The following is a 25750-nucleotide window of genomic DNA, read 5'->3' as shown; positions in this document are numbered from 1 at the left end:
ACTTCTGAAGTCACACACATTCAGATATAGAGAACAGGAAGGCCACAAAAATAGGTGCGTATTCTGCACAAAATCAATATTTAACACTTCCAAGTCACCAGTGGGAACGAAACTAATGGAGAGAAGTCCAACAAAGCAATTAGTTTACTGCAGGTGACCAGTGCATGAAGAAACACTTCTAGAAATGACCTTGATGTCAACATTTCACCACTACTGCTCACCACTGAAATAATTACTTTCTGTCTTTTTCTTACTTGTCATCCTCTATCATTATGTGAAAATCATATTACTATTGATATTACATTTCTCATGGTTCGAGGATCAGAGCATGAAGCTGCAGGCCCTTATTCATCTCACTATTACCTGAACCTATCACTGTGCCAGAGCAGGTGTTGAGTGAATTAGTGAATGAATGAATGACCACCCTTGGTAGAAAACACAGTCACTGGAAAGTTGGGGTGACCTTAGTACTAGTCCCAGCTGCAACACTAGTCACTTTGCTGCCTTGCAGAAATTACTCTCCTTCCAACTCTGAGACTGTATTTGCCATCTATGCCAAAAAAAGTGACAAAAAAAAAAGTAAGTGGAGAAAATGAGAAATGTTCCTGTAACCCTCAAGTTAATAAAGACCTGTTTTAATCACACAGACACAATCTTCTTAAGAATATTTCTTTTTAAACTCATAGAGGCCTCAGCATCCTATCTGAAAAACACTTTCATCACAATGAAGCATGTGCTTCTTGCATGCTGTATCCAAATTAGTCATCTCATTAATGAATGCAAAATTATAGAACATTTATTTGAGTTGATTAAATTATCCCTAAATGGGGGCAGTTTCAAGATATGAATAACTTTCCATCTTTTATATTTCTAACTAGACATTCCCTTTCTCCCTTATTCTGCCCTGAAGGTATATAAAGGTTATAAATAATTTTAAAGAATACTTCCTAAAATGTCTTGCATTTTAATGAATTCCCAAGAATGAAGTCCCAAAAGGATTTTAGTATTGTTTAAATCATGTGAATGTTATGCATCAGTATTTTGTATTGTTCATGAAAATGTCATCCTCATACTAGTGCAATTTGATAACATAGGATGAAATTATAAGATATAATGAAGATATTATGAAGAAAGACATGGGAAAGTTGAAATTAAGGGTCAATCTCACATTTTTCAAAAGAAAATTTTCTACTGATTTCTATAAAGAATGTATTCCTGGGGCTTCCCTGGTGGCGCAGTGGTTGAGAGTCCGCCTGCCGATTCAGGGGACACGGGTTCGTGCCCCGGTCCAGGTAGATACCACATGCCGCGGAGCGGCTAGGCCCGTGAGCCATGGCCGCTGCGATTGCGCGTCCGGAGCCTGTGCTCCGCAACGGAAGAGAGCACAGCAGTGAGAGGCCCGCGTACCGCAAAAAAAAAAAAAAAAAAAAAAAAATGTATTCCTGAATGAATCAGATATGTTATAATTATTCAGAAATGGTATGAAGATTCATTTGTATGGCAGCTGCCATAGGCATAATCCTCTAATTCATTGTTATCCAAAATGCACAATGTACCATGAGAGAAGATTTTAAGTGTGAAGCACCTGAAGCTTTAGATTAAATGAAGTCACAAGTAAGAAAGTTACTTTCAGTTTACTTCTTATTACCTGGTTCTTATTACCTGAGCCTGCGCGTCCAGAGCCTGTGCTCCGCAACGGAAGAGGCCACAACAATGAGAGGCCCGCGTACTGGGAAAAAAAAAATCTAATACAACTGTTTTATCTATATTGTATTTATATTTATTGGGGTTTTTTCCCATTTATGTTGACGCATGCTGTTTCTTCTTTTACGCAGTGACACAACATTTCCTGTTTATATTTTGTAAGCTTAATTGTGCATCAGTTTAAGGAAAAATATTAAGTAAACAGTAGTGCTGATGGCACACAGACGTGCCAGAGATTCTGACGGTGGTATATTCGTGACTAAAGTTTGGGAAACATTGTGCCAAGTTCAGACATACACAGCCTTCTAATACACAGCCTATGTCACCACAGCTGTTTGTCACGACCATTAAACATAGTAGCAAGTTGCCAATGATAGTGATGGGAAGGAGTGCCTGGATAGCAGAATGAAATCGCAGGATTAGGAACAGTGTTGAAAGAGAACATTTATGTCTACTATCTTCCAGTAATCACAAGATTGAGTGACTGCCTGTAAGCCAGATCAGATGCCCTTTGACCTTTATATTTACCTGTTGAACCATTCACATGGTTATGTGGCATGGTAAAAGATTTTACTCTCTAAGAAACTGTGTGTGATTCCTCTGTGAGTCACTGACTCTTTGATAAAGCTTGTCTTCAGTTATCTTGTCCTAACTTCTCACATGTTTAATCATAGCATTGTACATGATCAGCAGTTTGCTAGCAGAGGTGGGTATGGGTGTGTGTTCGTGTTTTAGTATGCACATATGAACATATACATAAATATATATACATGCATATACTCATATTTAAATTATTGCTTAAAATATAAAGCATGGAGCTAACATGATATACTTTCATGTTTTTGAGGATCCTCTTTTATCCTAGAACAGAGAATGTTTTGAAATGGCGCTTTGTTTTTGAAAATAAGTCAAAATGTCCTATGACCTATTTGAATGTGGTCCTACACAATGGGAGTGTTAGCAGTGGAATCTGGAAGTGTTTATTAAGTTCAGACTTGGTACATTTTTGCTCAGAGTGGCTCATTTTCCAGATGCCTATTAGTAAATCAGCTTCCCTAGCTGTATTCCTTCAGATAACATGTATCAGCGTTATTAGCACCAAATACTGTTTTATTTTTGAATGTATAGAGAGTTTCTCTCTGGGTAGTACCACAATCTTTCCAGAATCATTCTGATGACAAATTTATTGTAACTGATGAACTGTCATCCACATAGGATAATCAAAATGAGTGATTCTTCTGAGAGACTGCTAGCTGTGCTTCTTATAGACGGGCCAAGGTTGATTGATTTGACCTGAAGTTAGGTATAACAGTCATAATTTAGATGCGTTTTGTAACTCTTCTGTTGATAAGTATATAGTCACAGTCTGGTTGTTTCATGCTTATGAGCATAATTGGGACACCTAAAATAAGATGAAATCACTGAAGCTTCATTTCAAGAGCGAAGCCCTGAGAAAACTATTAACAACTTACCATTTCTAGTTCATGTGTGAGTATATAATGAGCCTTGTTAAAATGACATTTTATAAAGAGTGCTGCGTTTCTGGTTGCCCACTCTGAGCATCAGAACTTGACTGCAGAGGACCTGCAGGACCCATCTGGTATAGGTTTTTATCAGTAACAAAATCTGGAATGGTTCTTTAATTGGTGTTTTATGAAGACAGCAAAAAGATTAGCTGATTATGTATCCATGTCCAGTTTCTTTCTTGAGGAACTGGAGAAATTCTTAGATCAGACTCTGTTCAGTTCAGAATGCTCATTTTTATGTGTTCATCCAGGATCTGTTGATTCTCCTTGAGAGGCTCACATCTTATTTATCCCAGTTGAAATCGGTCACTTCTCTCATAGAAAATTTTAAAACTTAAAAAATTAAGTGTCAAGAGCGTCTGTTTAAATATGCCAGAATAAAAATATTTTTACTCCACTCTCCTGCCCTGTGTCCCACTAAAACTCACTGTAAATAAATATAGACAAAAGAGAAAATCATTAGCATCAGAAAGAAGTCAAATCTATGGTATTTATTTCAGTTTCAAAAATTCAGAGACATATGATTTTTCAAAAAAAATTCTAAATACATACTAGATTTCAAAGAAAAAATTAAAAGACTAAGACAAAAGAAACATGAAATAGAAACTGGCAGGGATTGATAAAGAGAGAGATGAGGGAAAAAAGTATTATAAGTATAAAGGCCTTCGTGGTTCAATGGTAGAATTCTTGCCTCCCAGCTTAAAGGTACAAAAGCTATATTAAAGGCAACAAAAATAGCATAAAAAAGATTTTTAAAAATCAAGAAACAGAGAAGATAGGCTTGAGGAAAGAGATATATGAAAGAAATATAAAAAAGGATATATAGAAGATGATACATGTGGGAGAGACAAGGTAACCTCACCTATACATAACATGTTTCGATAGAAGAAAATACATTAATAAATAAAATAGAAGAAAAATTTCCCCAAATTATCAAGTTTGAATTCATAAGTGAAAACACTAGATCTCAGAAAATCTGATATAAAATAACCAACATCAGAGTAAATGCTGATAAATTACTGTAATATTCTGAAGCATACTATCATATGTTGCATCGAAGGTTTAAAAAAAAAGCAATTTATTATTTATGTACAAGGTATAAATGCCAGGTAAACCTTATACTTTTTGGTAGCAACACTCAATATCAGAGTATAGATAATATGTACCAGATTCTGAGGTAAATTAAGTTTGAATCAAATATTTTAGTCAGCCAAATTATTTTTGCAAGTATGTGTGAAGAATTTACGTCAAACAATGGACGTTCTCAGGCAAGCAAGTATATAGCTCACGGGTCCCTTCTTTAAATTTTCTACTGGATTTCGTAATTCAGCCAACCAAAAGATAAACCAATATAAAGATTTCAGAATAGAAAATCCCTGGTTATCATCATTGATTAATTTCAACATTTGTGAATTACGGTAACAAAAAAACAGCATATAAACTTAATAACTGTTGATAATTTAAAAATTTTTAAATCAAACAAAAATTCTGGGTGGAGGAAGGCAGGTGGTCAGGAGATGTGTGCTTTCAAGGCACTTGAGAGGTTCAGTATGGCTAACACATTGGATGAATGTGACTAAGGTGGAAGCTAGAGAGGTAACCAAAGGTCAGATCACTCTGGGCTCTTAAAACACGTTAAGGAATTCAGACATTTTCCTAAGAGCAGTGGGAAGCTAACATAGGGCTTCAAACTGGGCTTCTATATTTTCTGAGAAAACAGGAGGCAAAGTCTCCTGCTGAGAGTGATGGGGGAAATGATGGGGTCAGAGGTAAGAGAAAGGAGGTTTGGAATACTTGTATGAAGAATAACAGAAAGCTTCTTAGAGAAACTGAAGAGGTGCAGAGCTTTTCCTGTGCTGGCACCACTGTGCATATTGGCTGCTAATGACTATGGTTGTCCACTTCGTGGGGCTGAGAACTGCTTCACCTAGGAGATTAAGCCTTCACTCCCTGAACTCCACCCCCACCTCCTGGATGGGCGGCAGCAGCCCGCAGTTAATGAGTGACTGGCATGGGAGTTCAGTCGGCAAAAGGCCTGTGCCAGAGCTTCCACGAGACAGGCAAAAGCTACTTTCCAGTTAAGACCACATCTTTGCTTAGCTTTCCCCCCTCGTCCTAGTCTGCTTTTCTCACTCTCGTTTTCCTGAGAACACTCTGTCAATAAATCCTTGTGAAAGACTTCCTGTCATGGGTGCTTTGAGGAAACCCATTTATTTAAAGACAGAGGTTTCTGGGCAGTTTTTTTTTTTTTTTTGCGGTACGCGGACCTCTCACTGTTGTGGCCTCTCCCATTGCGGAGCACAGGCTCCGGACGCGCAGGCTCAGCGGCCATGGCTCACAGGCCCAGCCGCTCCGCGGCATGTGTGATCTTCCCGGACCAGGGCACGAACCCGTGTCCCCTGCATCGGCAGGCGGACTCTCAACCACTGCGCCACCAGGGAAGCCCTCTGGGCAGTTTTGAGAGCCAAGTTCAAGTTAGGTACTGCAGATTTATAAGTGCCCTTAATCTGTGCAACTGTGATTTTTCGCCAGTATTGATCAATAACCCAGAGGTAGGCTAGACATTTATAGGCTAGACATTTAGATTGATCCATAGTTGTGAATTTTGTCATCTAGGTGTGATAGAATGACTATGGGATAAAACAGTGTTCATGAGGAGAAGTTTAAGTGATTGGCCGTGAAAGCTAGGCTGGAGAGGGAAGAAAGTGCAGACAGGATAGAAAGGAGGGATAAAGGGAAGGTAAAAGAGAAAAAGGACTAGGGTGACTAATAACATTTTTAAAAGGAAAAATATATACATACACAGTATTATATATATTATACATATATACACACTACTATACATGTGTATGTATAAATTGATGAAGAGCCAGAAGAATAGAATAGGAGAAATACTGAAGTTAAAAATTTAAGAGCTAGGCACTTTATGTAAAATAAATTGCATAAGGATCATATTATGGAACAATTTTTTATTCCTCACTTAGCCAGGCTTTATTTGAAGCAGCACTAGCTCCCCAATACAGTAATGCTAATCAGTTTTTTTTAAATGAATCTAAATCCTTAGGCCAATGAAACGTTTATCTTTAATGAGACATACACTTACATAAGAAGTGTCACTTCCTCTTTCTCTGCCCAGCCACGGCAATCGGAAAAGATTGCTAGGTATGAGTTTGGACGTCTTCCTCCTCTAGAGCAGGGATTTTGAAAACGTGGCCCAAGACCCATCAATGAATCATGAGGGTCCTATAAATGGACCAAAAAGGGATCTAAATTTTTTTTTGACTTATCTGAGTGGCTTACTCTTTCATAAGCTTTAGTTTTTACTTATGATTTAAGGTTCTGTGCAGAGAGCCAACTAAATGAGTTGTTGATGATTACTAAATTTGTAAATGAACATTTGCGCATTACCCCAGTTTACTGATGATTTTAATTCAGTGTTCTGACTGCAGCTCAACCCTGGAACAGAAAGTTGAAATTTGAAGTTGCCCAGGCAGATAGGAGCTAGAATAGTAACTGGGCCACTTTTTTACACCCCACCAAAATGGCCTTAGTCAAAACATTTGAGAGGCTGTACTGTATTAGAGCTCAACTGGATAGCATCTTCAGTGCTGTCTCCAATAGCATTCCATCCCGCTTCTAAATTTAAAAAAAAGCCCTGAAGAACCTTCTCTTCGCATTAATACTCCTCTACATGCATCACATCCTAAGGAAAGAATGAGAGGAACAGCGGGTCTCCATGAGGTCAAACTGAAAGGCAGGACTCTAACTTTGAGACATTTTTGATGTCTCTATACCACAGTCAGTTCAAATTAATTCAATTTGAATGCATGGTACTGGTATCCAGATTAGTCAAAGACAGATAGAAAGAAAATTATTGGATGTTTTAGAAATCCCTATGTGGTTATTATGACAGATGACTAAACTTTAGAAAATATCAAGGTATTTTCATCCAGAATAGAGGGAAAAGTACTAAAATGGCTTTAATAAAATAGGATTAGTTATATGTTATAACAGAAGAATAATCAAAGAATAATAGTGGAATGAGTTCAGTAGTTTTCATTCACCCAGAAAATATGAGAAGAGGGCATATTATGTCCCAGGCACTGTTCTAGGGACCAGGGATGCAAGAGTGAATTTAAAAGATTAGGCTCTGCTCTTGTGCTCACAGGTGAGAAGAAATAAGACCAGGTGTGGCTAGCCTGAAAGCAGGATTTTGAGCCTCAAATACTGCTTGCTACTACTGTCCCAGGTCCAAAACAGGGGCCCAGCCCTTCAGCACTATCCCCCAACCTATATTGTGAAATGTAAATCATATCACTACCTTCCGATCTTTATTCCTCTGTCTTAATAAGCTCACAGGGATTTCAGGATATTCAGAAATGTTCTTCCCAAACCATTTTACAGCGCTCAAGTGATTAATCTATAAAATATATTTTCATTAATATAGCTCTGCTTAGTAGTTCTCTAAAGCTGAATAAAGAGCATTTGTCATGAAGAAGGGAGATACAGGGCCACACACTCACTGTGCAGTAGCTGGAAATAGGATATAAACCATGCATTGTTCTTCAATGTCAAGTTAGCTGACAGGCCATATGGTATCTGTTTGGCACATTTAAAATATATTTTGAAATAAAAGAAGCAAACTAAATTGTATCTCAACTTACTTGCTTTTTCCTGAATGAAGAAACTGCCCTTTCTAATCTTCTGTTGTAGGTGGGAAAAAGAGTTTGCATCAATAACTTCTGTGTGTTTAATCTGTATGTTCATATCAAACAGTTCTAATGCTCAATTATGTCAAATAACCTCCATTTGGATTTTTTTCCAAAATAAATCTAAGTAAATATTGATAAACAGCTCAAAGCATATCAATAATTTGTTGTCTGAGCTTGTTATTTAAGGGATTAAAATCACAGCTGAGAGAGCAAATACATATTACAAGTTACTCTGCATCATATTTTCCAAACTTCCCAAATTATTAGCAAATTGACTGGGTAAATGCAGCGGCAAAGCACAATCTGTTCCACATGCAAATCTGAACTCCACTTACTAGGCATAAGAGGGTGTAGATGGGATTTCAGATATATAATTACAGGAGAATTATTGATTCACTGTTTTCATTTCCAAGCAAGGTCATTCTAAGGATCACCTTGTAGGTTTACCCAAAATGAAACAAGAGAAGAGTAGATCAGGTTGTTAATTAATTCTTTCCTTGTGTACAGATTTGGAGGTCACTTTAGCCAGTTTGTACCAACGTGATGATTGGTGTATGCCACGTAGAACCTATCCTCAAATAAATTGCAGTCAAATAGGAAGTGTATAAAATAAGTACACAAAAGTCTACCACACAGAAGAGTGAAGATGCCTGTAGCAGTATGCGAACTGTGAAGGGAAGAGAATGTGTTTAGATGGGGAAGGTAAACTGGAGTCTTGCTTCCTTGACTGGAGTTGGGCCTTGAATTCATTAGGAGTTTAACAAAAGGCAGAGGAGAAGCAAAGGCTTTTGAAGAAGAGTTTGTGTAACCAAGGATCACAGTCACATTTGCCTTCCAAGGAAGGAGGATCCCTTTCTTTTTGCTGAGGATCTTATCGGACAGAGGTATGTAGAGGGGACCCTAAAATGGCTGTGAAGTAGAGGCTGAAGAGAACTGAAGTACTCTGCTTAGGAGGTGGCAGGTGTGAGGCTTGCTAGTGAGAGGACGAGAGGAAGGCAAGCAAAGGGGAAAGATGGAGGAGGAGGATGAAGCTAAAACTGAGGGACTTTGTGTTACAGGACTCTCTAACATGAATGTGGCTTCATTTCTACAGTGTAAGTCCTCCCATCTACCTAGACTTCTGTATTTCATTTGTTCCAGCAAACATCTTGTGCGGGTGGGTTTTTTTTTTTTTTTTGGTTGTGGTATCTTGGTTTGGTTTGGTTTTGCTACTGGGATTCTTTTTTTTCCTTGAAATTAAGGAAGAGGACTGAATTCTGTGACTGGTTAACTAATATAAAAGAAAGACCACATTAGCAGGAAGGTTAAGTAGAGCTGTAAACTAATCATAGACTCTCCTCTAGTTACAAACAGGTAACCAAAAACCCTAATTGTGCATGAACGATTGCTATTACCATCTGTTAATGTCTGACAGAGCTGTATTTGTATCTACGGCAATTGAAAATATTTAAAAATTGAAGTGATTCTGTTAATGTTACCCCCTTCTCTACTCCCACTACCCTCGCAAATTCCTGTAAATCTCAGGGAAAGCTTTCAGTTCCATATTTTGTGGCATAATAGTTCAGATCCCTTTAAGTCTCTGTCTTTAAGTGTGCAGAGACCGCAACTAATGTCCAGGTTATATACGTAATCCAATCTGGTTGGAGCAAAGTGTGTGTGAAACAGAAGTAGAAAACTTAAAAGAGAGCTTGGGACCAAACTGTGCAGGGTCTTGAATGTTTAAGTCAGGAACTATGTTTAGTTCAACCATGAAGCTCCCAAAAGGCCAAGGCTGCTGGGGGGGTGAGGTGGGAGTTGAGCGGGCTAATGAGTAAGAGCTGATATGTGTAATCTAAGTATCTTCCTTGAATTCCACATCTATTATATATATTCTGCCCGCTATGGACATTTCCACTTGGATTTCTCACAGATACCTTAAATTTGACTGTCAAATCCATCATCCCCCCTAAATATACTTCTGCCATGTGTTTCCTGTTTTGTTTGGTGACACCGTCTTCCCGACCAAGAATCTAGGAGTCACCTCTATCTCCATTTCCCTTATGCCATACAACAAATTGGTCACTGTGATGTGTTCATTTTCATTTCCTGATATCTCTTCAATTCATCCTTTCTTTTCCAACTCACCACCTCTCATTTAGTCCTGACCGTCATGGTTTTTCCTCTGAATTACGGCAGTAGAGCATGCTGGGTGAGCCAGACTGCCTGAGTTAAATCCTACACACCTCACCGGTCATGTGATGTCTGCTTGCTTCACTTTTCTCCTCTGTAAAATGGGGGAAGTGAGAGCACCTACCATGAGCGAATGAATGAATGAATTGATTAACTGATTAATCATAGAAGGGAATTAATAAGAAAGAAATTCTACAACGTATCTATGAATCCAGGCCATCAGACTACAGGGCAGCACTATCCGATGGGAATATAATGGGAGCAATACATGTAATTTTAAATGTTCTAGTAAAAAAGGGTAAACATAAACAGGTTAAGTTAATTTAGTAATAATATTTATTTAACTCAATATATCCAAAATCTTCTCCTTTTAACTTGTGGCACTAGCCGCAGTTCAAGTTCTCAGTAGCCACATGGGACTGATGACTCCCATTATTGGGTAAAGCCGCTCTAGAGATTATTTCATCAGAGAATAGTAATGTCAAAAACAATAAGAGGAAACCTTTAGAAGGTGCTGTGGAGGAAAGATGATGTGTTTATCCTGGTCATAGTGAGTTTCAGGGAATGCAAACAATTCAGTTGGAAATATCTTAATGGTCAGTGGGAAACACAGCTCTAAAGTAGACAGAATTTGGAATTACATTTCAGAGGCAAAAAAAAAAAAAAACCCAAAACATGAAAAGTTAGCCATAAGTTTTGCTTTAATTTTAGTTCACTTCAACAAGTGTTTACTGAGCACTTAATACTTGACTGGTGATGTGTGATGTGCTGAGGGACCCTCTATGACATCACTCTTGCTCTGCCCCTCCTCAGAGGTTCCAGTCCTCTCTGCCTCTCCAGATCCTGCCCCAGTTCTTCTGTTAAGGCTTTTGCAACCATTTTGTTCCCCTTCATATCCTACCACACGTAAATTTATTACTGCATAATTAGGCAATTAATTCTCATTACTCTAGGCACTGACTCTATCTTTCTAGCTTGACTCTAAGCTCCTTGAAGGCAGAGAGCCTTCCTGCTTCTACCGTCCTCAGAATTAAGGACTCTGAGTGCTCAGTGAAGGATTCTTGACATAATGACTGACACAGGCAACATTAAAGCTTCAGCACTTAAAACAATCAGGGCACATCCAGGGAATGAAAAATTCCAGAACATTGTTTTTAACTCAGTGCTAATGGTCATAGTGCTTCCAATTGCACATAGCAGTTAGGAATGGCAGGCTCTGAAACCATTTGTGACATTAGTTGGGTAGCCAGGAGTGTACAGTTTCTGCCTGCAGCTATTCTTCAGGTTCACCAGGACCCGAGGATTCAAGGTGGTTCTCTTACAAATCTTAAACTGCTCAATGCACTTTTCAGTTAATTCATCTTCAAAGGAAGATGTTTTCGTCACTGAGTTGTGAACAGGAAGAGATTAATTTTAAAAGCAAGCAAAAGAGAAGAGCCTAAACAGTCCACTATTGATGCCATTTCCCATTTCCTGCTTTTGATGTACTCTGTGCCTGTGAATGATGGGGCAAACTCCAGCTCTGGAAATTCATGTTTCATGGAGATAATCCATTTCTATGCCTTGCAAAGCAGAGCTACAGGTGCAGCAAGAGAGTAAACAGTACCAGGTGCTTGTTGGCTGTGGTTCCTTAACGAGAAATTAAAGACCAAATCTAGGTTGGGCGGTAGTACAGAATCCGAGAGAGGACAGCCGTAGATTTTCATGACTTGGCTGCAAATCTAGCGTCTCCACCATAGAACAGCATGCTGTCAAAGGGAATGCAGCATTTAAAGGCTAGATGTCGAGGCTAGTTTCTGCCCATATTCTGGTGAAAATATTTAGTGACAATGTCCTGGCAGGCATTGTTACTTAACCAAGAAACTCATACTGTATACACATAGTAAAGCTTTTTTGGCTGATTTGAGGTATGATGTAGAGTGTGTTAAAGTATAAACTAGTCACCAAAAAAAAAAAAAAAAGTACATTTGTATTATAGATTCTTAAAAAAAGACCTATTTTCAAGGAGCTAAATGGATTTTTTTGTAACTTGTAACATGAACTAACTTTTTTGTGTGCGACTAGTTTATGCTTTTAGAAAGGGACCTCTGTACAGAGTCTATCAGAATGAAGAAGAATTTGGTACAGATATCAGAGGATCATGAGTCGTTCTACATATACCATGAACTCACGTTTTTATGATGAGTTTATGCTTTCAGAAAAGGACCGCTATGCAGGGTTTATCAGAATAAAGAGGAATATAGTACATGTGTCAGAGAGTCTCAAAAGGTGTTATGTAGTTATCTGTTTACTTTATTCTCACCAATTACCTTGTGCCTTATAGCATTATATGTTGAGTGCCACCAAGGATCAAGAGAACAAAGTGTCATCACATGTGACATAAACAGCCACCAGTATCAAAACTTGCCTTTTATTGCTCCTGAATCACTTTTGACATTTTATTACTTCATTCGACATTCCGAGACTTTTCATGAATTAAGGGAAAGAATTTTCATTAGATGAAATTAGGTGGAATTTCCATTAGGTCAATGATGGTGGAAGTTGAAATAACCATCTCTAAGACTTAACATTTAGTGATTTTTTTCCTACCTATATATCAAATTATAAACCTTCAGAACTGCCCTATTTTTTATCTTCACAGTAAATGCTGTGGACCACGATATGTCACTTGGCAATGCAAAATGCTAAGAGAACACTCAGTGGGCATGTCATGCCATTATCTCTTTTAAATGTAGTATTAGGGCTCTCGTCACCACTTGCAATACAGTTTAGCCCAATGAAGTTGACTCCAGTGCCACTGCCCTTGTGCTGGCATTGTCACATCATATACCCCTTACTCCCATCCACTGTCAAGACATGGGTGCAGAGGCTGGGTGAAAAGGTGAATGAAATACCAGTGCACATTCCCTGCAAGGGAGTAGAAGCCAAACATTATTTTCAAACTGGGTCTTTTCAGGTAAACAGCCTTTGCCCTGCTCTGTACCATCACTTTCTGTTTCGACTCTGTTATGCCCCGGGAGAAGAAACTGTAGCAAAATGCAAGTTCTTTTTGCATGATTTCTTCTCCAAATTCCAGAATGCTTTTACGGGTCAATTTGTAGGAAGTAGAAAGGAAAATACCTTGAGTATTGAAAGGAGTGTGCTGTGTATTCATAGGAGCCCTTGATAAGCTATCATCTGCTTTGCCTCTGAGTGAGGCACTGCAGAAACAGACAACTAAGAAGCTGCTGAAAGGCAGCCATGATGCTTTGTGGTTTGCTCCACACACCAAGAGCCTCTGAATGTTCTCACTTTATGGCGACAATGACACTCCTGTCGCCGTTAAGAGCAGGTTACGTGCTTTTCAGTATGATGGGGAGTTTTTCTGTGTTCTCCAGGATCCTGCTCAAACACCTTTCCTGAGTAATCCTGTAGTTTCACTCCGTGCCTTTGGTATAGAGCAGCCCTGGAGAGAGCTGCTGGGATCTTTGCATGTCCGTGCGTAGCGGGTTACTGAATGCTGTCTCCATCCCCCTGCTATGAACCAGTCTAAATGCATAGGTCTCGTGCGTGTCTCAAATATTTGGGTTTGCTTGTTGAAGGGCACCTGGATGGCTCTGAGGACTGGCCAGCTCAGGGTTGTGGCTGGGAGCTACGAGGTGTGATCTATCAGGGGAACATAGCAGGCTTATGCAGAAGCATTGCATGTAGACAGGGTCTGTGCACAGGGAAGTATGATATACAGAGCAACTGTGCTGCCAGATGGGCTCAACCAGGAAAAATCAAATAGTGAAAGCTAATGATGACAACATTTAAAAAGGGATAGGCAGAAAACTTTTTTGGATTTTGTTGTTTTCATTATTTGTTTTGAGTTATTTTGAGTTCGTGTGTAGGGAGCCTCAGACTCTTCAAACTTCATAAACCTCTCAGCCAGCTTGGCTAGTGATGATTCCAAGTATTAAAGAATTGCAAGTTGAAGACCGAGGTCAGTCACAAGGACTTTCTCCTCATTAAAATGTCCCATCTTCAGGGTTTTCTGTGTCTGCTTTGGCAGCTTCAGCCAGGAATGATACAAGTAGCTTTCACCTCACTGGTTTTCACTCCATTGCTCCTGGCTTTCTCAGGAATTGTTTAATTGGGTTACTATTGTCTCACTGGCAGGAACCTACAAAAGGGACTCATTTCTAAAGCAAGATCTTTGCCTCCAAACCTGGTAAGCTTATTAAGAAAATGGAGCCCCTTGACCAGTCCAACCCTTTGTTTAAACATAAACATGATTCTGGGCCTGTTTCATTACCTGTATACTTTTGTAAAAATAGGAAACCTCTTGGATTAAAAAGACTGATGAGGGCTTCCCTGGTGGCGCAGTGGTTGAGAGTCCACCTGCCGATGCAGGGGACGCGGGTTCGTGCCCCGGTCCAGGAAGATCCCACATGCTGCGGAGCAGCTGGGCCCCTGAGCCATGGCCGCTGAACCTGCGCGTCCGGAGCCTGTGCTCTGCAACGGGAGAGGCCACAACAGTGAGAGGCCCGCATACCGCAAAAAAACAAACAAACAAACAAAAAGACTGATGAGCTTGCCCCAGGATCTTTTCCTGAAAAATCTCCAGGCATCTGCTTATGCGAAGGACCTTGTCCAGAATGGCATCGCTCTGCTTCTCGTTTCACCTGGTCCTCTACTTTGAGAATGTGCAAAACTCTTGAGAAAAGTGTTTACATCTGTTCGTAGGACTTACCAAGTTGGATGTGGTTTTAAACAAGAGAGAATGCCACCTTAATAGCAGAGAGATCCAGGACAAAGTCCTCTTTCTAATAGAAATTTGTTTATTTTGCCTTTAGCAAGAAGCTGTTTTCTGGGCCCCAGATTTTCAATCTGCTGACGGAGGCAAATGCACTTAAAATATCTGAGGATGTGTGCGAGTACTGGGTGCTTTATGGCTAAAACAGAAACGTTTCTTGGGGTTCTCTGTGACCGTGGGCACAACTTTACAACTAGGTGGCATTTGCAACTTTAGTGCCTGCAGGCATGTGGGATCCTGCTGCTTCTGCTTTCACTTCTTAGCTTGTGAGCCCACTTGCGTGTGTTTTGTTTTCTTGGCTTAGAGAGTTTTAAAAGTAGTACAGAATGTACCAGGATAGGCTCAGCTGGAGGTGACTAAAAGGAAATCTTGGGGAAGCTGGCAGAAGGCTGCGCACTGGTGAGAAGCAGGGACAACTGAAATTCCTTTGGTCTTCTGTGAAGGCAAGCAGTGTCCTTCTGAGCAGTTAAAAGTGGGGTTGACAACTTGAATTTCAGACCAATAGCTTTGCTACTCATATTTCAAGGTGTGGGAGAATAACTCTTCTCAAAGCGTATGTATTAAGACCATAATAATACCAGCTTGCATTTATTGAGCATTTATTATAAACCAGAAATTGTGCTAAGCCCTCTTAACACATTATCTCATTTTAATTCTCACAACAATCCCTAGGTGCTAAGTGCTTTAATTACCCTATTTATAGATCAGGAAACAAGCATGGAAAGATTAAATAAATTATCCAGAATGACACGGTAGAGCAAAGTGGCAGAGCTGGAATGAAAACCCAAGACAGACTCCAGAATCCAAGCTCTAATAACACTTTTGAGGCATTTAATGCTTGAGTAGTCATGGCCAGCCAGCAACTCCGTGGTAGGGGAGAGAGTGGGTTTTCAACCAGTTAGCCTTACATTTTCATTTTGCTTTAATGATCAGTTTTCTTGTCTTTCCTTACGTTTGTTTCTTCCTCCTCCTGCAAGAGTTGATGTATCTTTCCTTTTGTTCATTTCCCGAAGTTTTCTACATCTCCAAGATTTTAAGTTTTTACCCCTTTATATCCCATTGTCTTTCTTGATACTGTTCTAGAATAAGCCATTCATTACCTTACTCTGAAACCCACTCTCTCCTTCGATGTAGAGGAGAAGGGATCATATATGAGATGGTGTAGGCTAAAGTCATCCCTTTTCATCCTCTTTCATTTTCTTCCCACAAGAAAGTAGAAGAACATTCTACCTCTCATGAAAGAGAGGGAGGCGCTGAAGTGAAGAGTTGTGACCGAACCAAACTCAGGTCCGTTCACCCGTGCACAGTAAAGCCAATATACTGACACCGGCTTGTTATTGGCAAAAGGAAAAACTAGTTTTACCCGACATTTTTTGCACGGCCTATATACTGGAATATTTTTTCTACTAATGTTCAGAATATCTAGCTGGATTCAGCCTAATTTTCTAAGTGTTAGTTAAGGATAATTTAATGCATTAGTATTAATTTTAATAAGTTAATTTAATATTTAAACCTGCTGTTTTATATGAAATGCAAATAAGTTGCCCACTTTTTGAAATTTTTATTTCACTTGTTTTCCTTTAAATAAAGAATATAAAGCTAAAGATTTGGGTTAATTGTGACTTTCTGATTCTTTATTTTTTTTAAGAATTCAGAAAACTTTTAGCAGATTTCAAGCACACGCAAGATAGAATCACTGTGAGTAGGGGAAGTGGAGGGTTGATTTGACACTCAAGAGCTTCATAAAAAGTAGCAGAGACTGTCAGAGACAGGGGAGCCACATACACGGACTTGTGCTCTCACACAGCTTGACAAAGGGCAGAACACAGACTATCCTGGTCTAGATAATTGTTCCTTCCTTCAGCTGTGTCTCCTTCTGCGTGGAGCTCCGTTCTCCCAAACTCTAGGTTTTCCAGGTGCGAAATTCCTTGGATCTCCTCACTACTCTGGGAAATGGGCAGCAAACGATCTTTTGGGGTGGCCAGTTCTGCTCCCCTACAAAATAAAATGCAAGCTGTGAGAATCATGGGATCTTTACTTGCCATAGCTTCTGAGACGTCCTTTGTCATCTACCACCCGCCATTCTTTCACTTCCAAGATTTTTTTCTTCTTGCTTTGACTGACCAGTTGCATAAATAACTTGGGAAAAAACCTTTTGATTAAACACCTACATGTAAAACTGTTAATATGATTTGCAAAGCCAATAAAATACCTGATAAATAGTCAGAACTGCTTTCATTTAGCCTTTGAAAGGGAACAGTTTACATATTATAATCAGATTGAATTCTAAAAGTGAGCTACCACCCACTGCTTTCCTTGCTCTCTCTAATTAGCAGTTATTAGCATCTAGAGAAAGTCAAAAGAAAACAGACAAACTGTGATCTGCCTTCACACCTTCAGTCAGCTTTTGAAAGTGTTCTTATTTGCAAGTGTCTCAAATAATCACCGAACCACTCATGCACACATTCCCCTAAATGAAGTTAGTAATCATAGAGGCTAATCAAAAGTTCATTGAAAAAAAAAAAAGTTCATTGAATCAGCAGGGAGTGTAATAAAGGTATTCCTAAACCGAATAGGTGTTTTCTTTTGCTTTTAAAAAAATGCATACCTCACTGATTCCAAAGAGGAAATTCTCATAGAGAAGCTGTGAATCTATATACCAGAGCCAACCTAGGCAAAATTGTGAGTTGGGCACTTTGAACTTGGTGGAGCCTTCTCTCTGGGATTTCTGCCTTTCTCTTTCCCTAGTAACCCCTCCTGATGAACTTGGGAGAACTTAGTCATTAGCATCGGTGAAAAATTGATCCAAGAAAGAAATGAAAAATTTTATTCAAGCCAAACTGAGCATTGTAACCTGGGAATAGCATCTCCAAAAGCTCCCACCCATTATAAGTCAAGGCACAGTTATATAAGTTTTTTGAGCCAGAGGGCTGTACATTAAATGATGTATTATTAACAGTTTCCACAATCCAGATCTAAGAGTCTCTGGCCGCTTACAAGATCAAGAAAGAATGTTACCTTTTAAGGTATTGTCTCGATGTTAGGAGGTTGCTGCTCTTCATGGTTAATCAGGTATTTCTGCTGGTGCGGGAGGTTTGGCTGATGTATATTGCAAACCGACAGTGCACACTATGGGGGAGAGAGAAGGCTAAAGGGCAGAGAAAGATTTTTATGTTTAAATTTTTCTTGTCTTGCCACAAAGTGGCAAGTATTTTGCCTCATACTAGTAATCTTGGTTGAAAAGTTACCCCTTCTGAGGTGTCAATTATGAACACATGGCCATTTATCGTGTAGGGGAGAATTTGCCACCCCAAGATATTTCTCTTTGGCATATTCATTATTTGAAGCTGGATATTTTCTAAGAAACAGCAGACATGGGAAAAATTCTGAAAACTAAGTAGGAGTTACCCTTTTGTAAGAAACATTTACAGGAACTCTGCATACGTAAGGATTTCTCCCTCTCTGTACCTGGACAGGGAAGATGACCAAATTTAGAAACTCTTTTCAATGGAGAAAGCAATGACTTGAATCTGCATCACAGTCACCCTGGTTAACTGTGCTTTTCCTGGCAACTTCCCAACTGACTCTCTCCTCCCTCAGCCTCCTCTTTTATCTTTAGCTGAGGCATTTAAGGTGAGGGCTTCAGCCATTTTGGAGTTACTCAGTTTTCCTGGGTCTCTCCCATGTATATATGTTATTAGACTTCTGTTTGATTTTCTCCTGTTAACCTGTCTCATGTCAATTCAATTCTTAGACCAACCAGCAGATCCTAGAAGGGTAGAGAAACATTTCTTCCTCCCCACCAAGCATACCACATGTCTTTGTGTTTTACTAAAGAGTTATAAGACCTGAAACATTTCAAGACTTGAAGGACTGGTGGTCTGCTGGGGAGAATCTCAGGAAATAGATCAGTTGTACCACTTTGGGGGACACATCTCTGCCTGTTCTTAGGCTTCCCTCTTCAAAAGTGTTTCAGAAAGTTGGAAGGTTTCCTTTTTCTCCATTGCCAGCCTTATTTGTGAATTTCTCCCCTATATCTGTGTAAGGGATAGTGAATTTTATTACTTCATCATAATATGAAAGAAGGTAAGGAACTTCTGAGTTTCATCATCAGAAGAAATAGTTAAAATCTAAAAGCTAAATATATTCAGAAATGGAGGGGTGTTTTTCTCTAATTGTTATACGCTTCTGGGAATGCTATTTAACTTTTTAAATTAGTACTGCACTAATTATCAAGGTAATTTTATTATTTACATATCTAGCCCATTTCAAAATGAAATCTACCATCTGTTGAACATTTTAGCTGAGGAGTCTATGGGCACAATCATGTGTGTGCTTTTACTTTCTATGTATTTCTTCTCTGTCATCAGTCCTACCCCCTTCCTGCCCCCTCAAAGAAAAAAATACTTTTCCTGGATAATAATATAGCTTGAGCATTATAATTTTACACAAAGTATGGCTCAAAGACCAGAATCACCTGGGAACTTGTTCAAAATATATAATCTCAGGACTCACTTCAGGTTCTCTGAATCAGAATCTGTATTTAAACAAGATCAGTAGATGGTGTGCACACACACTAAGGTTTGTGAACTGCCGCTCTAGATCATGCCTTAAGAGAGGCAGTGTAACCTAGTGGTTAGGAAGATTCTGGATCCAAAATGCCTGATTCAGATCTCAACTCCATTTGCTACTAGCCATGTGATCTTAAGCAAGTTACTTAAACTTGTGATCCCTCAATTTCTTAAAACTCCCTTATTTCTACAAAAATGGGAATATTTATATAATACTTATATCTTTGGATTCTCATGTGGATAAAATGACTCAGTGTGTGTAAAACACAGAAGCATTGGCACATAACAAGTACTATATAAGTTGTAGTCACTTATTAAATATGACTATTTTTCCTGTTATGTTACTGTTACTAATATAATTATTATCGTTATTAATAACTATTATTAATTAAAATTAAATTATAAATTTAATATTTTAATAATTTTTAAATTATTAATAATTATTAATTAATTAATAATAATTATTAATATAATAATAATTATTATCTTCTAAGAGATTTAACTTTTTGTTAGTAGTACAAGTATTGTATCTACCATGATACTGTATGGGGAACGTGTGTATATGTCTATATTACCCCATCCGAATCTCGGATGGCCTCGGCCTGCAGTAGCTTGAAGCAGGGTTTTGGTTCCTGGCGAGACTGAGGTCGGGTCGCGGCAGTGAGAGCGCTAAATCCTAGCCACTAGACCACTAGGTACCAGTGGCCAGAGACAAGGCCCTGGCCCATCAGCTGTGTAGAAATGAATTTCCACGTAGAGATAGAAGTAGTGAAGCAAGTAAAGTGTCTATTAGGAGGAAAAAGTGTGTGTGTGTGGATAGACACACAGGCAGGCTCAGAGAGGGAGAGTTGTGCCCTCATGGTAGTTTAAATCCTTATATGGGGCATTTCATCCGGGTTTCCTTTGGCCAATTATTTTGATTTGCCTAGTTCTGAGTCCGTATTTGGTATATCTCAGGATCCTCCCACGTGTGCCTGCGCATCTCTAAGCTAAGATGGAGTCCAGCAAAGAGGCCTATGGGTATCCTTGACATCACCTCCCTTTTGACCTCCAAGGAGTTTTCTAGTTGGGAAGGTCTCCTTGACTTCAAGTATGAGAAATACGTGGTCTCTTATCTGGGCAGGGACCAGCCTCCTCTCTTGATTGTCCTGCTATTTTCATCTTGGAGTATCGGTCCACAGGGAACGAACTCCAGCTGCTTACCCTGGGGGACCCATCTATCTCCTGCCTCAATCCCAGAGATACAGAGGTACCGAGGCTGAATGGGGCTGCTATATCTCTGAAGCTTGAATCACTTAGCACTTGGTGAAGGGCTGTAGGAGCCTGGCAGTCTGAGGCAGTGACCTCAGTGTTGCCGAGTCTTTGGCCAGCAAATGGGCCTAAGGAGAGACAGTCTCTCCATTCTGAGTTAGAGCTACAAAGCCCTCTAGCACTACACAACCTCTGGAATCACCATTTAGCTCTTATCTAGTAGCAGGTGATCTCTGTTAGGCCTTCCCGAGTCTCCGCCTGCATATGAGCAGATCAGTCCTCAGGAAAGCAGCCACAGTTAGTGTGCAGATTCTCCTCCTCCCGTCACCCCATCTCTACCATGCGTAAATTCTGTGACCTCAAGCCCAAACATTCTCTTTGTGCATTCATTTTATAACTTTTAATTTGGACTGAAATTTTTCTAACATTCCATCCTAATTTAAAACAAACAAACAAAAAATGTTTTCAACTTCATTTAATAAATAATAGCAATAGATGAAAAAGTAATTTAAAAAAATCTTTCTTGAGCCTATTTACACGTTCAGCTCTTAGAATAGACAGAAAGGAAGCCTAATGAGAAAGGGTTAATGATTCTTTGGGAGTAAAGGAAATAGAAGAACAATATGATTGAGTAGTAATAGCTGAAATAGTACTCTGAGAAGCAGGACTCTGTTTTGTGCAAGACTATATTTTTTTAATAATAAATTTGAACTGAGTAATTACCCGGCCCCATCAAGGATGCAGAATTTAGTATAAAACTGACATTGGTTTTCATCTTATTTTCACCCTTCAAAGCTGTATGAATTTGGAAAAATCCATTTCTCTTCATTTTAGTTCTCGTATACGTAACTAAAAAAAATGCACATCAGACACAAGTGCATTGTTTTCATGTCTTTATACATTGCATTCACCTTCTAGAAATAAGATATTGAAAATCATCTTAAGAAGTGAGAAAATAATGAAGTCAAGTGATAAGTGAAAAAATAAATTATGCCGAGATTCATGTCACAAAAAGCACTTGCACATAACAAGGTTAATATTATATTCTGCCTTTTTTTGCAGAAATACATATATTATCTAAATCATCAACTATATTGCCAGCGTTTTTTAAATTGTGGTAAGAACACGTAATATGAGATTTACCCTCTCAAAATTATTCTTTTTTAACATCTTTATTGGAGTATAATTGCTTTACAATGGTGTGTTAGTTTCTGCTGTATAACAAAGTGAATCGGCTATACGTATACATATATCCTAATATCCCCTCCCTCTTGCGACTCCCTCCCACCCTCCGTATCCCACTCCTCTAGGTGGTCACAAAGCACTGAGCTGATCTCCCAGTGCTATGCGGCTGCTTCCCACTAGCTAGCTATTTTACATTTGGTAGTGTGTATATGTCCATGCCACTCTCTCACTTTCTCCCAGCTTACCCTTCCCCCTCCCAGTGGCCTCAAGTCCATTCTCTACATCTGCGTCTTTATTCCTGTCTTGCCCCAAGTTCTTCAAAACCATTTTTTTTTTTTTAGATTCCATATATATGTGTTAGCATACGGTATTTGTTTTTCTTTTTCTGACTTACTTCACTCTGTATGACAGACTCTAGGTCCATCCACCTCACTACAAATAACCCAATTTCATTTATTTTTATGGCTGAGAAATATTCCATTGTATACCTGTGCCACATCTTCTTTATCCATTCATCTCTCGATGGACACTTAGGTTGCTTCCATGTCCTAAATAGAGTTGCAATGAACATTGTGGTACATGACTCTTTTTGAATTATGGTTTTCTCAGGGTATATGCCCAGTAGTGGGATTGCTGGTTCGTATGGTACTTCTATTTGTAGTTTTTTTAAGGAACCTCCATACTGTTCTCCATAGTGGCTGTATGAATTTACATTCCCACCAACAGTGCAAGAGGGTTCCCTTTTCTCCACACCCTCTCCAGCATTTATTGTTTGTAGATTTTTTGATGATGGCCATTCTGACTGGTGTGAGGTGATACCTCGTTATAGTTTTGATCTGCATTTCTCTAATGATTAGTGATGTTGAGCATCCTTTCATGTATTTGTTGGCACTCTGTATATCTTCTTTGGAGAAATGTCTATTTAGGTCTTCTACCCAGTTTTGGATTGGGTTCTTTGTTTTTTTGAAATTGAGCTGCATGAGCTGCTTGTATATTTTGGAGATTAATCCTTTGTCAGTTGCTTCATTTGCAAATGTTTTCTGCCATTCTGAGAGTTGTCTTTTTGTCTTGCTTATGGTTTCCTTTGCTGTGCAAAAGCTTTTTCAGTCTCATTAGGTCCCATTTGTTTATTTTTGTTTTTATTTCCATTTCTCTGGGATGTGGGTCAAAAAGGATCTTGCTGTGATTTATGTCATGGAGTGTACTGCCTATGTTTTCCTCTAAGAGTTTTATAGTCTTTGGCCTTAAAATTAGTCTTTAATCCATTTTGAGTTTATTTTTTTGTATGGTGTTAGGGAGAGTTCTAATTTCATTCTTTTACAAGTAGCTGTCCAGTTTTCCCAGCACCACTTATTGAAGAGGCTGTCTGTTCTCCATTGTATTGTCCTGCCTCCCTTATCAAAAATAAGGTGACCACATATGCGTGGGTTTACCTCTGGGCTTTCTATCCAGTTCCACTGATCTATATTTCTGTTTTTGTGCCAGTACCATACTGGCTTGATTACTGTAGCTTTGTAGTATAGTCTGAAGTCCAGGAGCCCGATTCCTCCAGCTCCATTTCTCTTTCTCAAGATTGCTTTGGTTATTTGGGGTCTTTTGTGTTTCCATACAAATTGTGAATTTTTTTGTTCTAGTTCTGTGAAAAATGCCATTGGTAGTTTGATAGGGATTGCATTGAATCTATAGATTGCTTTGGGTAGTATAGTCATTTTCACAATGTTGATTCTTCCAATACAAGAACATGGTATATCTCTCCATCTGTTTGTATCATCTTTAATTTCTTTCATCAGTGTCTTATAGCTTTCTGGATACAGGTCTTTTGTCTCCTTAGGTAGGTTTATTCCTAGGTATTTTATTCTTTTTGTTGCAATGGTAAACAAGAGTGTTTCCTTAATTTCTCTTTCAGATTTTTCATCATTTGATTTCCATTTGCATGGAATATCTTTTTCCATCCCCTCACATTCAGTCTGTATGTGTCCCTAGGTCTGAAGTGGGTCTCTTGTAGACAGCATATATACGGGTCTTGCTTTTGTATCCATTCAGCCAGTCCATGTCTTTTGGTTGGAGGATTTAATCTATTTACATTTAAGGTAATTATTGATATGTATGTTCCTGTTACCATTTTCTTAATTGTTTTGGGTTTATTATTGTAGGTCTTTTTCTTCTCTTGTGTTTCCTGCCTAAGAATTCCTTTAGGATTTGTTGTAATGCTAGTTTGGTAGTGCTGAATTCTCGTAGTTTTTGCTTGTCTGTAAAGGTTTAAATTCTTGAGTCTGAATGAGATCCTTGCTGGGTAGAATAATCTTGGGTGTAGGTTTTTCCCTTTCATCACTTTAAATATGTCTGGCCACTCCCTTCGGGCTTGCAGAGTTCTACTGAAAGGTCAGCTGTTAACCCTACGGGGATTCCTTTGTATGTTATTTGTTGTTTTTCCCTTTTAATATTTTTTCTTTGTATTTAATTTTTGATAGTTTTATTAATACGTGTCTTGGTGTATTTCTTGGATTTATCCTGCATGGGACTCGCTGCGCATCCTGGACTTGATTGACTATTTCCTTTCACATATTAGGGAAGTTTTCAACTATAATCTCTTCAAATATTTTCTCAGGCCCTTTCTTTTTCTCTTCTTCTTCTGGGATCCCTATAATTCCAATGTTGGTGCTTTTAATGTTGTCCCAGAGGTCTGTGAGACTGTCCTCAATTCTTTTCATTCTTTTTCTTTATTCTGCTCTGTGATAGTTATTTCCACCATTTTATCTTCCAGGTCACTTATCTGTTCTACTGCCTCAGTTATTTTGCTATTGATACTTTCTAGAGAATTTTTGATTTCATTTATTTTGTTGTTCATCATTGTTTGTTTGCTCTTTATGTCTTCTAGGTCCTTGTTAAACGTTTCTTATATTTCTCCATTCTATTTCCAAGATATTGGATCATCTTTACTGTCGTTACTCTGAATTCTTTTTCAGGTAGACTGCATATTTCCTCTTCATTTGTTTGGTCTGGTGGGTTTTTACCTTGCTCCTTCATCTGCTGTGTATTTCTCTGTCTTCTGATTTTACTTAACTTACTGTGTTTGGGGGTCTGCTTTTCGCAGGCTGCAGGTTCGTAGTTCCTGTTGTTTTTGGTGTCTGCCCCGAGTGGGTAAGGTTGGTTCAGTGGGTTGTGTAGGCTTCCTGGTGGACGGGACTGGTGCCTGTTTTCTGGTGGATGAGGCTGGATCTTGTCTTTCTAGTTGGCAGGACCACGTCTGGTGGTATGTTTTAGGGTGTCTGTGGACTTATTATGATTTTAGGCAGCCTCTCTCCTAATGGGTGGGGTTGTGTTCCTGTCTTGCTAGTTGTTTGGCATAGGATGTCCAGCACTGTAGCTTGCTGGTCGTTGAGTGGAGCTGGGTCTTAGCACTGAGAAAGAGATCTCTGGGAGAGCTCTTGCCAATTGATATTACGTGGGGCCAGGTCTCTGGTGGACCGGTGTCCTGAACTCAACTCTCCCACCTCAGAGGCTCAGGCCCGACACCTGGACAGAGCACCAAGACCCTGTCAGCCACACAGCTCAGAAGAAAAGGGAGAAAAAAAAGGAAGAAAGAAAAAAATAAATAAATAAAGTTATTAAAATAAAATAAAAAAAGTAATTAAAAAAAAAAAGAGCAACCAAACCAATAAACAAATGCACCAATAGCAAGTGGTAAAAACTATACTAAAAAAAACCCAGACAGACAGAACCCTAGGACAAATGGTAAAAGCAAACCTAGACAGACAAAATCACACAAAGAAGCATACACATAGACACTCACCAAAAGAGGAAAAAAAAAAAATATATATATATATATATATATATATATATATATATATATAT

General features: G+C 38.9%; 1 protein-coding gene across 2 annotated transcripts in view; it reads left to right on the top strand.

Moving 5' to 3' along the window:
* The window catches only part of MAGI2 (membrane associated guanylate kinase, WW and PDZ domain containing 2), a 1334711-nt gene that overhangs the window by 914310 nt on the left and 394651 nt on the right, over positions 1–25750 (top strand). The window lies entirely within an intron of this gene.

This window comes from Phocoena phocoena, chromosome 9 (genome assembly GCF_963924675.1).
Source record: "Phocoena phocoena chromosome 9, mPhoPho1.1, whole genome shotgun sequence".
In the NCBI taxonomy this organism is placed as follows: Eukaryota; Metazoa; Chordata; class Mammalia; order Artiodactyla; family Phocoenidae; genus Phocoena; species Phocoena phocoena.
This window is presented reverse-complemented; position numbering and strand designations above follow the sequence as displayed.